Below are 12,500 nucleotides of genomic sequence, written 5' to 3'. Positions count from 1 at the left end.
GGGCTCTCTCATTTCTCCGATTGCTCGCAAACACATTGCATTGCTAGTCGTGACGTTTCACAGTGACGTTTCACCATGCCCGTCGAAGTTGATTACCAGTACCGCGCCAGCGTCGACCGGCCGGCGAAGCGACGAACTCAGCAGCGCATGCGCGAGGCCCTACAACACCCCAACCGAGCTACCCTGCTTATCGGAGAGAGCGAGTGCGCGTGAACGCGGGCTCGTCTGACGATCTGGATTAAAGAAAAAAAAAAAGTGTGTCCGAGATATTGACAAAGACAAGTGGTCGCTGTCGCTCTGAGTCTTAGCGCGTTATAGAAAACGTGGGATGGCGGTGCTTCCTCGAGGGTCTAAAAGTACAATCTTCGAACTAGCGCTCCCGGCGGAACGTGGAGCTAGCATCCTTCTTCTTGGAACGGTTTGCAATGGACTGCTTGAATGTGCCGACCACGCGTCACGGGTCGCGTATAGAGCCAACGTTTGGCAAGAACGCGTCTAGCACAACCGATCGCGGTTGCGATAACCCATCGTTGGTAGCGAAAAAAAGAAAGAAAGAAAAAAAAAACACCTACCCGCAGCTTGTTAGCAGTAACCGTAAATGTGGTTCTAAATATAGGTTCGCTGGTCACTGAAACTTTCTCATAACGCACACCACTGTAGTCCAAAAAGAACAAAGCACGCACAATGGATATGATACAGCCGTCACCGCATGATTTCGCGTTTTCCTTATTGCATTACTTTCGTGGGCATGCGCGCTAGGGCCACGCAGGCCAGGAGGCAAGGGGAAAAATAAATAAGAAATGATACGCGATCCTCAGCATTGACTTGGCTGATGTGGCACTCGCATTTATGTTCTTTACCTTAGGCGAGCGCAACGCGCCAACTGAACTCCAATTTCCCATAACGGAAATTCGTATTTGGCCATTTGGTTGTATTTTTGGCTGATGTTCGCGTTTTTCGCCCGAGCATGCGCTTCACTGCGCCGCTCGTTGCCCCTTCAATGCGGCTTCACTGCCCTGCAGGCGTGTTCTGCGTCAAGCCGAACCACCAGGCAAAAAGCCTGGGCGCCGCCATCTTGTTGAGAGCGGCGCCGGGGACACAATCGCGCCTAGCTCATTGAGTTTTCCCCCAAAACTGAACGAAATAGCCTTATTTAAATGAGAAAGATGCCGCGAGTGCCGCAACGAAGGACCTTAAGGATTACCGAAGGGTAACTGAGGGCGACGCGACGAGCTTTGGAAAGAAGAATGATGGGTGTAGCGCTACGGGGGATAAGAATAGAGCAGATTCGGGGGGTGAGCGAACAAACGCGAGCTAATGACACCTTAGTTTAAACCAAGAAAAAGAAATGGGCGTGCGCAGGGCATGCAATGTGGGGGGAAGATCATCAATTAAGGGTTACCGACTGAATTCCAAGAGAAGGGAAGCGTAGCACGGGGTGGCGGAAATTTAGGAGGGCAGATTAGATTAGGAAGGGCGCAGGCACTAGACGGCGACCGTGACCGGGCTTACACGTGACCGGGGTGCTTGGAGAATAATGGGAGAGGTCTTTGCCCTGCAGTGGTCGTAGCCAGCAGGATGATGATGACGAAAAGGTAGCAACAGGTATTCATAACATACAGGTTGGAAAGCTGAGGCACCTCTGAACCCTTGAATATATTTCGCCACACTTGGCCATACGACAAGTTTGTTTTCGAGGCGCTCGGTCCCACTGCAGCGAAAATGTTGCCGGAAATCGGGCACTCCATTTTTGTTTCATAGGGAACCTTTCTTCCACTAGGGCAGCGGATTTTCGCAGGGCGAGCTTGCTGTCGTTTACGGATCAAAGCGATAGTGAACTCCAAAATGCAGTGTTGGCTTTGAGTGGGACTTACATTGATTGCAAAACCCACGGCTAATCACCCTTCCCCCCCCCCCCCCCCAAGTGGCTCATTACAGCAGACAATCGTTCAGAAACACCGTCATCGTTGCGTATAGTATGGGAATGGTGCGTGTCACGTGAGTGCTCGCTTCGAGCTTGTGTTCTTCATTTTGATTGAATGAAGTCTCACCTAAGTGAGCGGGGGCCGATCCCGGAGGTAGTGCAATACCGGGCCGACCTGCGGCGGAGGTGAAGCAGGCTTCAAGCACTCCGCCAACTTCCAAAAATAGGTTTAATATCGTGGGTCCATATAGAACCCGTATCAGATATTAAGCTGATAAGAACAGATACTACACTTTGATCTTAGCCAAAAGGCCGAGAAGCGATGTCTTTCACTTCACTCCATTGTACCACTGCCTTGTGGGTGCCCTGGCGACATTGGTAACCTCAGCAACAGCGTGGGCAATCTTATAAAACCCAGCCCGTCTAGAGACTCTATGCTCTCTATCTCGCGAATCAACTCGCGACGCCTCAGTCTTTCACTGTTAACGAAACGCCGTCGCGTAGAAACGAGACCCGAGCGCAAGCTTGTTCGCAAGGCAAAACCAACGAAGGCAACCTCGTAGAAAACGGAACAGGCGAGCGGAAAACACGCGCAAGGGGAATGCTTACTTCCGTCTGAATGCGACCGCTCAAGGCGGCTTTCTTTGAGGCCTTCGTTTCAAGCCCGTGCGCAAGTGTAATACACTACGCGCATTTCCCTCATTTCCTTTTATTTACCGCAAGGCCCACTGAAAGTTTTCATACGGCACAGGCCGGGACGGATTGCAACGTGTCGATTCGACCGCTAGAATTAGGTAGCGCGCCTCATGTACGAATGAAAGAGAATGAAAAAAAAAAAATAAATAAATATAGAAAAGGCTGCGCACTCCTTCCAACCGGAAACATAGAGGGCAGGAAGATCGCCATGTGGAGCACAGGTGTTGTTAAAAAAGAAAGAAAGAAAGAAAGAAATAGCGCTACCCCATCATCTTTACCGTGTGCGTGTATACACACACACGCACACATATGCACGCGCACGCACGCGCGCGCGCGCACGCACACACACACACACACACACACACACACACACACACACATACGCACACATGCTAGCATAGCTTAAGCACAGCTGGAAAGCTCAGCCTTGCGCAAGAAAAAAGGACCACGCCCTTTCGCAAGCCCCTTTGAAACTTTTAAATGAGAAACATGTGTACAGCGAGGTCGTTCGAAACTGGCGCGAAAACGCATCCGCGCCATCTGTGTGCGGAACTAGGAAAACCTACGGCCTTCGCCATACAGAAAGAAAGGTAGATGGCGCGAGCTAACGCTCCGTTGCATACTAAGAACGAGAGCTAGTGAATAATGGCAGAAACGTCTTGGGAAGAGAGAAAAAAACAACAACAACAAAAAAAAAGAAAGACACGCAAGTTGTTGGCTCGCGCAAGCATTCTATTTTACAGCGAGTAAAGAGCATAGCAACTTCTCACAAGAGCAGCAAGAAAGACAAGAAGAACGTGAGAGAGGGGGAGAAACAGGCGCGTTTCTTTGGAATGCAGAGCATGCTGCACACACTATGAAGTGCCAAAGAGACGGGGAAAGCAGATGGCGCGATTGTGTATGTCCTCAAAGCTTGAAAACAATTTCTAAACTACAAGGTGTGCCGAAGTCCGCCTACTCTCATCAGGTTGCTCCCGCCTCCAATTGCATTTAAATTAAAATTACAGTCGCCTCAGAGGCAGAGAGAGAGAGAGAGAGAGAGAAAATGTGTACACTTGCTTCGCGCAGCTGCACCCGTTCAAATTTTACAGCAACAAGAGCACTCCCGCAGGCACAAAGTCCGCTGCCGCGTCCGCCGGGGCGGAATGCACTCGCTTCCGTAAATTGTCGTGCGGCAGACTGCTGCATCGTAGCACACCTGAAACCGCGCAGACGTCAGCGATCGCCGCGAGATCGCTGCGAGCGCTAAAGTCCGAAACCACGTCCGCCGGGGCGGCGGGAGCTCGATACCCCTTCACGAAACTTCTGCGTGTACACCGCCGCACGGCCACGGCGGAGTCGCTGGCATCCTGCGCGCAGTTGCATTGCGTCGCGCCGGGAATCGTTGAAGCCCCACGCAGACGTCGGCGTCGGCCCCGACCTGGCTGCGAGCGCTCGAAGAGACCAAGTCCGAAGCCACGTGAGCCGGGGCGGTGTGAGCGCGACTAAGTCCGAGACGACGTCAGCCGGGGCGGCGTGAGCGAGACCAAGTCCGAGACTACGTCAGCCGGGGCGGCGTGAGCGAGACCAAGTCCGAGACTACGTCAGCCGGGGCGTCGACTAAGTCCGAGACGACGTCAGCCGGGGCGTCGAGCACGCCGCGGTCGCTTTTCCCACTCTTACTCGAAAAATGGCGAAGGGGCCGCGCTAGCGTGCCTTGAATCGGTGAGCGGCGGTACCGCGGCGATCGCGAGAGCTCAAATCGGCCGTGCCAAGGCCAAATATTGGCGCTCGGCTCGGCGCAGTACGCCGCCTTGTCGCACGAGTACGGCCCCGTGGAGGTCTGGTCACTTATCGCTGCTCTTATAAGGGGCCGTACCGCCCTGGCCGACGTTGTACCGTAGTGCCGTTTTCGGCTTGCGCGTGTTCGTGGTGGTGTCCGCGCACCGCTCCGCACTCGAGAATCGTGCCCACGACGACGCGAGCGCTCGGAAGAGACGCAAGTCCGAAACCACGTGAGCCGGGGCGGTGTGAGCGCGACTAAGTCCGAGACGACGTCAGCCGGGGCGGCGTGAGCGAGACTAAGTCCGAGACTACGTCAGCCGGGGCGTCGACCAAGTCCGAGACGACGTCAGCCGGGGCGTCGAGCACGCCGCGCGCGCTTTTCCCACTCTTACTCGAAAAATGGCGAAGGGGCCGCGCTAGCGTGCCTTGAATCGGTGAGCGGCGGTACCGCGGCGATCGCGAGAGCTCAAATCGGCCGTGCCAAAGCCAAATATTGGCGCTCGGCTCGGCGCAGTACGCCGCCTTGTCGCACGAGTACGGCCCCGTGGAGGTCTGGTCACTTATCGCTGCTCTTATAAGGGGCCGTACCGCCCTGGCCGACGTTGTACCGTAGTGCCGTTTTCGGCTTGCGCGTGTTCGTGGTGGTGTCCGCGCACCGCTCCGCACTCGAGAATCGTGCCCACGACGACGCGAGCGCTCGGAAGAGACGAAAGTCCGAAACCACGTGAGCCGGGGCGGTGTGAGCGCGACTAAGTCCGAGACGACGTCAGCCGGGGCGGCGTGAGCGAGACTAAGTCCGAGACTACGTCAGCCGGGGCGTCGACCAAGTCCGAGACGACGTCAGCCGGGGCGTCGAGCACGCCGCGCGCGCTTTTCCCACTCTTACTCGAAAAATGGCGAAGGGGCCGCGCTAGCGTGCCTTGAATCGGTGAGCGGCGGTACCGCGGCGATCGCGAGAGCTCAAATCGGCCGTGCCAAAGCCAAATATTGGCGCTCGGCTCGGCGCAGTACGCCGCCTTGTCGCACGAGTACGGCCCCGTGGAGGTCTGGTCACTTATCGCTGCTCTTATAAGGGGCCGTACCGCCCTGGCCGACGTTGTACCGTAGTGCCGTTTTCGGCTTGCGCGTGTTCGTGGTGGTGTCCGCGCACCGCTCCGCACTCGAGAATCGTGCCCACGACGACGCGAGCGCTCGGAAGAGACGAAAGTCCGAAACCACGTGAGCCGGGGCGGTGTGAGCGCGACTAAGTCCGAGACGACGTCAGCCGGGGCGGCGTGAGCGAGACTAAGTCCGAGACTACGTCAGCCGGGGCGACGAGCACGCCGCGCGCGCTTTTCGCACTCTTACTCGAAAAATGGCGAAGGGGCCGCGCTAGCGTGCCTTGAATCGGTGAGCGGCGGTACCGCGGCGATCGCGAGAGCTCAAATCGGCCGTGCCAAGGCCAAATATTGGCGCTCGGCTCGGCGCAGTACGCCGCCTTGTCGCACGAGTACGGCCCCGTGGAGATCTGGTCACTTATCGCTGCTCATATAAGGGGGCCGTACCGCCCTGGCCGACGTTGTACCGTAGTGCCATTTTCGGCTTGCGCGTGTTCGTGGTGGTGTCCGCGCACCGCTCCGCACTCGAGAATCGTGCCCACGACGACGCGAGCGCTCGGAAGAGACGGAAGTCCGAAACCACGTGAGCCGGGGCGGTGTGAGCGCGACTAAGTCCGAGACGACGTCAGCCGGGGCGGCGTGAGCGAGACTAAGTCCGAGACTACGTCAGCCGGGGCGACGAGCACGCCGCGCGCGCTTTTCGCACTCTTACTCGAAAAATGGCGAAGGGGCCGCGCTAGCGTGCCTTGAATCGGTGAGCGGCGGTACCGCGGCGATCGCGAGAGCTCAAATCGGCCGTGCCAAGGCCAAATATTGGCGCTCGGCTCGGCGCAGTACGCCGCCTTGTCGCACGAGTACGGCCCCGTGGAGATCTGGTCACTTATCGCTGCTCACATAAGGGGGCCGTACCGCCCTGGCCGACGTTGTACCGTAGTGCCGTTTTCGGCTTGCGCGTGTTCGTGGTGGTGTCCGCGCACCGCTCCGCACTCGAGAATCGTGCCCACGACGACGCGAGCGCTCGGAAGAGACAGAAGTCCGAAACCACCTGAGCCGGGCCGCGGCGGGAGCTCGACGCCCGTCACGCAACTTTGGCGTACAAGCCACCGCACGGCCGCGACTGAGTCGTCGCCACCGTCCGGCTGGCTGCACTATAGCACGCCGGGAACCGGGAAAGAACCGCGCAGAGGTCGTCGTTTTGCCGCGGCGTTGGCGCGAGCGCGCGAAGAGACAAAGTCCGAAACGGCGTCAGCCGGGGTGTCGAGCACGCCGCCCGCGCCGGTCGCACTCGTGCTCGGAAACGGCGAAAGGGCCGCGCTAGCGTGCGGCCCCGTAGGGGCACAGAAAGGCGATTGTTCTGGAAACCGCGCTGTCCATAGGCGAGAGATTGCCGTTCGCGCATTCGGTCGACGCGCTGCGCTTTCACGACTTCGGCATTGCGCTGCCGACGTAAGCTTTCCATCTCGCTCGCGGCGCTGCGAGGCGGCACGATTTTCGCCAAACGCTCGTCGAAAGTGGCACGAGTACGGCCCCATGGAGATTTGGGAACTTATCGCTGCTATTATATGGGGGTCCCAGAGAGCAGTCGCCCCCAAAAGCGACCTGGGTGTTTGATATGCGGCGGGCTTCGTGCCCGTCAAGCGTGTCCCCGGTATCGCTCCCGTGGATCCCACAGCTGACGTCTGCAGCCTCATCCGCTTGATGCGTTAGGGGCTGGTTGTCGGACGACGCTTTCTCCACGATATCGAGTTGTGTTCCGCATCGTCCTCGGACGAGTCAAATGCGAAAGCGCCGAAGGCGCGGGCGTGACCCGTCGCCTGGCGGCTTTGCCGTCTCGGCTACGTTGCAAGTGTCGGTCGGTCCACCTGTGCTGCGGGCTCAAGAGAAACCGCAAGCCGTGATCGAGTCGACACAACCAGTCTATCGAGAATGTTGCGTGCTTCTTGCCGCGTGGCGATACCCGGCCCTTCGGGGAGGGCGCCGTAGCGAGCTCGAACGCCGTCGTCTCGGACTGTGCAAAGTGCTACTCTTTGCAAGAACGAAGCGTGCTGGGGCGCCTGAAGGTGGCCTCGGCATCGCAAAAACGGCGTCCGGCCTGCTTGACAGGCGGGACGCGCAGTTGAACGATTACCTGGTTGATCCTGCCAGTAATCATATGCTTGTCTCAAAGATTAAGCCATGCATGTCTAAGTACATGCCGAAATAAGGCGAAACCGCGAATGGCTCATTAAATCAGTTATGGTTCCTTAGATCGTTTCTTCCTACTTGGATAACTGTGGCAATTCTAGAGCTAATACATGCAGTGAGCCTGAAGCCCTTTGGGCGACGGGTGCTTTTATTAGACCAAGATCGATCGGGTTTCGGCCCGTATTGTGTGGTGACTCTGGATAACTTTGTGCTGATCGCATGGCCACGAGCCGGCGACGTTTCTTTCAAGTGTCTGCCTTATCAACTTTCGATGGTAGGTTACTTGCTTACCATGGTTGTTACGGGTAACGGAGAATCAGGGTTCGATTCCGGAGAGGGAGCCTGAGAAACGGCTACCACATCCAAGGAAGGCAGCAGGCGCGCAAATTACCCACTCCCGGCACGGGGAGGTAGTGACGAAAAATAACAATACGGGACTCTTTTGAGGCCCCGTAATTGAAATGAGTACACTCTAAATCCTTTAACGAGGATCAATTGGAGGGCAAGTCTGGTGCCAGCAGCCGCGGTAATTCCAGCTCCAATAGCGTATACTAAAGCTGCTGCGGTTAAAAAGCTCGTAGTTGGATCTCAGTTCCAGACGAGTAGTGCATCTACCCGATGCGACGGCTCGGACTGAACATCATGCCGGTCCTTTCTTGGTGCACTTCATTGTGTGCCTCGAGAAGGCCGGTGCTTTTACTTTGAAAAAATTAGAGTGCTCAACGCAGGCGAGTCGCCTGAATAAACTTGCATGGAATAATAGAACAAGACCTCGTTTCTGTTCTGTTGGTTTTTGGAATACGAGGTAATGATTAAGAGGGACAGACGGGGGCATTCGTATTGCGGCGCTAGAGGTGAAATTCTTGGACCGTCGCAAGACGAACTACTGCGAAAGCATTTGCCAAGAATGTTTTCTTTGATCAAGAACGAAAGTCAGAGGTTCGAAGGCGATCAGATACCGCCCTAGTTCTGACCATAAACGATGCCAACCAGCGATCCGCCTGAGTTACTCAAATGACTCGGCGGGCAGCTTCCGGGAAACCAAAGTGTTTGGGTTCCGGGGGAAGTATGGTTGCAAAGCTGAAACTTAAAGGAATTGACGGAAGGGCACCACCAGGAGTGGAGCCTGCGGCTTAATTTGACTCAACACGGGAAAACTTACCCGGCCCGGACACTGGGAGGATTGACAGATTGAGAGCTCTTTCTTGATTCGGTGGATGGTGGTGCATGGCCGTTCTTAGTTGGTGGAGCGATTTGTCTGGTTAATTCCGATAACGAACGAGACTCTAGCCTATTAAATAGGTGCGGGGTTCCCAGCACCTTACAACCTTCTTAGAGGGACAAGCGGCTCCTAGCCGCACGAAACAGAGCAATAACAGGTCTGTGATGCCCTTAGATGTCCGGGGCCGCACGCGCGCTACACTGAAGGAAGCAGCGTGTCTTTATCCCTGTCTGAAAAGACTGGGTAACCCGTGGAACTTCTTTCGTGATTGGGATAGGGGCTTGCAATTGTTCCCCTTGAACGAGGAATTCCCAGTAAGCGCGAGTCATAAGCTCGCGTTGATTACGTCCCTGCCCTTTGTACACACCGCCCGTCGCTACTACCGATTGAATGATTTAGTGAGGTCTTCGGACCGATGTCCGGCGCGGCCTTTCGGTTGCGCCGGTCTGTTGGAAAGATGACCAAACTTGATCATTTAGAGGAAGTAAAAGTCGTAACAAGGTTTCCGTAGGTGAACCTGCGGAAGGATCATTACCGGATTGTTCGAGGGTGACGAGCGCCATTGTTTCTACCCCGTGTGGGTGAAGCAGCTCGCTGCGCCCGACGCTTTCCGCCGCTGGCCCCGCTTGGACGCGGGGACGGCTATACCCGAACATGCCGGGGATTGCCCGAATTTCGAAGGGCGCCCCGTGCCAAATTTGTTGCGCCCAGTGGACGCCGGCTGCAACCTTGGACGGTTGGCTTGGCCGCGCCCGCGGGTAGAAACGGCGTAACGCACACTGTTGGGTGGGCTTTCTGAAGTCCGCCTCGGCACTCTTGCGCGGAATGGGAGTAAGACGACCCGACCTGCTGCTCTTGCCCAGTACGAGGGGAACGGCGAAGCGTGCGGTCGGTCAAGGAACTGACGGTCGAGAGCTAATGCCGCTGCCGCTTAGTACACACGGAACCGTGGTGCGAGCGCTCTCCCGTCCTCCGCGGCAAACGCTGCCGAGTCTGAAAAGGCTGGCGGCTGCCGGTCGCTTCCTGCGGCGAGTGTGGAGTAACGACCCGACTTTGTTGCTGCCCAAGTACTAAAGGAACGGTGCGGCGCTCGGTCGGTCATGGAACCGGCGGTATTGAGGGTGCGGCTGCCAAGTACGGAAGGAACCGTGGCCTAAAGCACTCTCCCGTCCTCCGCGGCAAATTCCACCGCGCCCGAAAGGGCCGGAGGCTGCCGGTCGGCTCCCGCTCGTGACGCGCGAGGTGTCGAGTTCGCGGTTCAATGCGACGACGTCTGCAGGCTATTTGCCCGCCGCCGAGGGAAAGGCGGCGTTGCTGCGAAGTACCGAAGGAAACGCGGCTTTGCTACGTCGGAAGCGTTCTGCGGTTTGCGGACTTGTGCGCTTTGGGAAGGCGCCGCACGTCGAAAGAGGAAGTACGGACAGACGAGGGACTGTAATCCCGTATTCGAACGCACTTGCGGCCAGGCCCTTGCTGGCTTCGTCTTCCGCCTCAAGTAGACTTGTTGTGGCTCCGGCGCAGAGAGCCGTCCCTGGCACTGGCCGAGTGGCTTTGGAGAGCTGCGCGAGTACGCGCGCGCCAAGCTCTTGTCTTTCGTCTCGAGTAGGCTGTTGGATCAGCAGCGGTCATGCGGAAACGCGTGACCGCCGAACGAAAGAGCGAAACAGGAGTAGCGCACGCCGAAAGGCGCTCTTCGAAACCACACACAGGGAGACGCCACGTGCCTGAAACACTGGTTGTACTGTACTGAATTGAACAAACTATTTTTCACGACTCTAAGCGGTGGATCACTCGGTTCTCGGGTCGATGAAGAACGCAGCCAGCTGCGAGACTTGGTGTGAATTGCAGGACACACTGAGCACTGATTCTTTGAACGCACATTGCGGCCTTGGGTCTTCCCTTGGCTTCGTCTGTCTGAGGGTCGGATCACATATCAAGAGAGCCTTCGGCGCACAGGGAACGTGCGTCCGTCGACTCGTTTTGACCGCGTCGGCATCATGGACAGTACGTTGAGCGCTGAAGCCACGCGCCAGCAACCTCACGAGAAGGAGACGGTGGCGAGCCGTCGTGCCAAATCTTCGAAGAGACGGAAACGAGGCATTACTACTGCAGCGTGACGAGTGCGCGCCTCTGGCAAGACCGCCGCAGGATGGAGTCGGATACCTGCAGGGAAAGAGCGGTCCAAGCTCGAGGCGCGAACGTCTGTTGCCTTGTAGCGCGCACCTTTGCGAGAGAGTCGGAAGCGATCGCAATTTGCGTTGTTTGCCTTCGGAGTACGTCGAGCTCCAGAGCTGGTCGCTCGCTCACGTCACCGCAGCTGTGTGGGCGCCCTTCCGGGCTTCGTCGCACGAATGGGAATCGGCAGATTCGTGCGAGGAGCGGGGAGGAGAAGGGTGGCCCCCGAAAGCGGTTCGACGCGAGAGCGCCGTCTGCGAGCGAGAAGAGCACGGCACGGCGGAGAATTGCCGCGAGACGGAAAATGTCTCCCTCGAGAGCGTTGGCCGAGCTGAAGCGTTCCGTCGTAGTCCGCCGTCGGTCCAAGTGCTTCGCAGTCTCTGTCCCCTTAAGACTGGGCCACTCCAGTTGGGGCAGGGGCGACGCTACACGAGACGATGCCTCCCGCCAGGTTTTAGTCGCCCCTGCGGTGCCCGCTGAAGCGGCGCGCTGCTAAGGCGATCTTTGCCTCGGTGGTGTTTTGGGCTTCAGACACGGTCGCTTACCACGCAACTGCTCGTGCGCCGCACGCGTGCAGGCGGTTCACCGCCTGCCAGCCTCGTCTATAAGTAGCTCCGTGTTGGGCGAAGGACGTGGTAGGGCGTCGCACTCGGTTGGCGCTGGGTTTTCGAACGTGTCGAGTCCGTTTCGGCATGTACCGCTCGTATGACGCACGCGCGCAGGCGTTGTGCCGCCTGCCAGCCTCGTCCGTAAGGACGTGGCAGGGCGTCGTACTCGGTCGTGCTGGAATGGGCGAAAGCGATGTATCCGTTGTCGACCTCAGATCAGGCGAGACAACCCGCTGAATTTAAGCATATCACTAAGCGGAGGAAAAGAAACCAACAGGGATTCCCTGAGTAGCTGCGAGCGAAACGGGACCGAGCCCAGCACCGAATCCCCCGTCCTTGCAGGCGGTCGGGAAATGTGGTGTATGGGAGGCGACGTTCTCGGGTGTTTGCGACGGTGCAAGTCCCCCTGACAGGGGCTTGTCCCAGAGTGGGTGCCAGGCCCGTCTCCGCCGTTGCGCGCCCGGGATGAAGCCTCCCGTGAGTCGGGTTGCTTGAGAGTGCAGCCCTAAGTGGGTGGTAAACTCCATCTAAGGCTAAATACGACCGAGAGACCGATAGTTCACAAGTACCGTGAGGGAAAGTTGAAAAGAACTTTGAAGAGAGAGTTCACGAGTACGTGAAACCGCTTAGAGTAAAACGGGTGGGCCCTCGAAGCTCGAAAGCGGTGGGATTCAGTCTCCGGAAGACCGCGGAGCCGGCGGCGTCGGGTAAACGGCCCCCTTCGGGGGGCTGTTCCGGCTGCTGGCACGCAGACGCGGTCTCCAGGGTGCGCACTTCCCACCGCCGGTAGAACGCCGCGACGGACGCGGGTCAATGGGAAAAGTACGACT

At 57.5% G+C, this 12,500-nt stretch overlaps 4 non-coding genes across 4 annotated transcripts in view; 3 read left to right on the top strand and 1 right to left on the bottom strand.

Annotated features, from left to right (window-relative positions):
* Positions 1–2,056: 2,056 nt before the first annotated feature.
* Positions 2,057–2,248, bottom strand: LOC139053276 (U2 spliceosomal RNA). Its single transcript, XR_011510373.1, has one exon. It is a non-coding gene; the product is annotated as a U2 spliceosomal RNA (small nuclear RNA).
* A 5,358-nt stretch (positions 2,249–7,606) lies between these two features.
* Positions 7,607–9,421, top strand: LOC139053294 (small subunit ribosomal RNA). The gene has a single exon (XR_011510391.1). It is a non-coding gene; the product is annotated as a small subunit ribosomal RNA (ribosomal RNA).
* A 1,237-nt stretch (positions 9,422–10,658) lies between these two features.
* On the top strand, positions 10,659–10,811 carry LOC139053256 (5.8S ribosomal RNA). Its single transcript, XR_011510354.1, has one exon. It is a non-coding gene; the product is annotated as a 5.8S ribosomal RNA (ribosomal RNA).
* Positions 10,812–11,876: 1,065 nt separating this feature from the next.
* The window catches only part of LOC139053247 (large subunit ribosomal RNA), a 3,959-nt gene continuing 3,335 nt past the window's right edge, over positions 11,877–12,500 (top strand). Inside the window, exon 1 of the ribosomal RNA XR_011510349.1 lies at positions 11,877–12,500. This exon is cut by the window's right edge and continues 3,335 nt beyond it. This is a non-coding gene — a ribosomal RNA (large subunit ribosomal RNA).

This window comes from Dermacentor albipictus, unplaced genomic scaffold, assembly GCF_038994185.2.
Source record: "Dermacentor albipictus isolate Rhodes 1998 colony unplaced genomic scaffold, USDA_Dalb.pri_finalv2 scaffold_84, whole genome shotgun sequence".
In the NCBI taxonomy this organism is placed as follows: Eukaryota; Metazoa; Arthropoda; class Arachnida; order Ixodida; family Ixodidae; genus Dermacentor; species Dermacentor albipictus.
The sequence above is the reverse complement of the archived record's forward strand: the minus strand, read 5'-3'. Positions and strand labels throughout refer to the sequence as shown.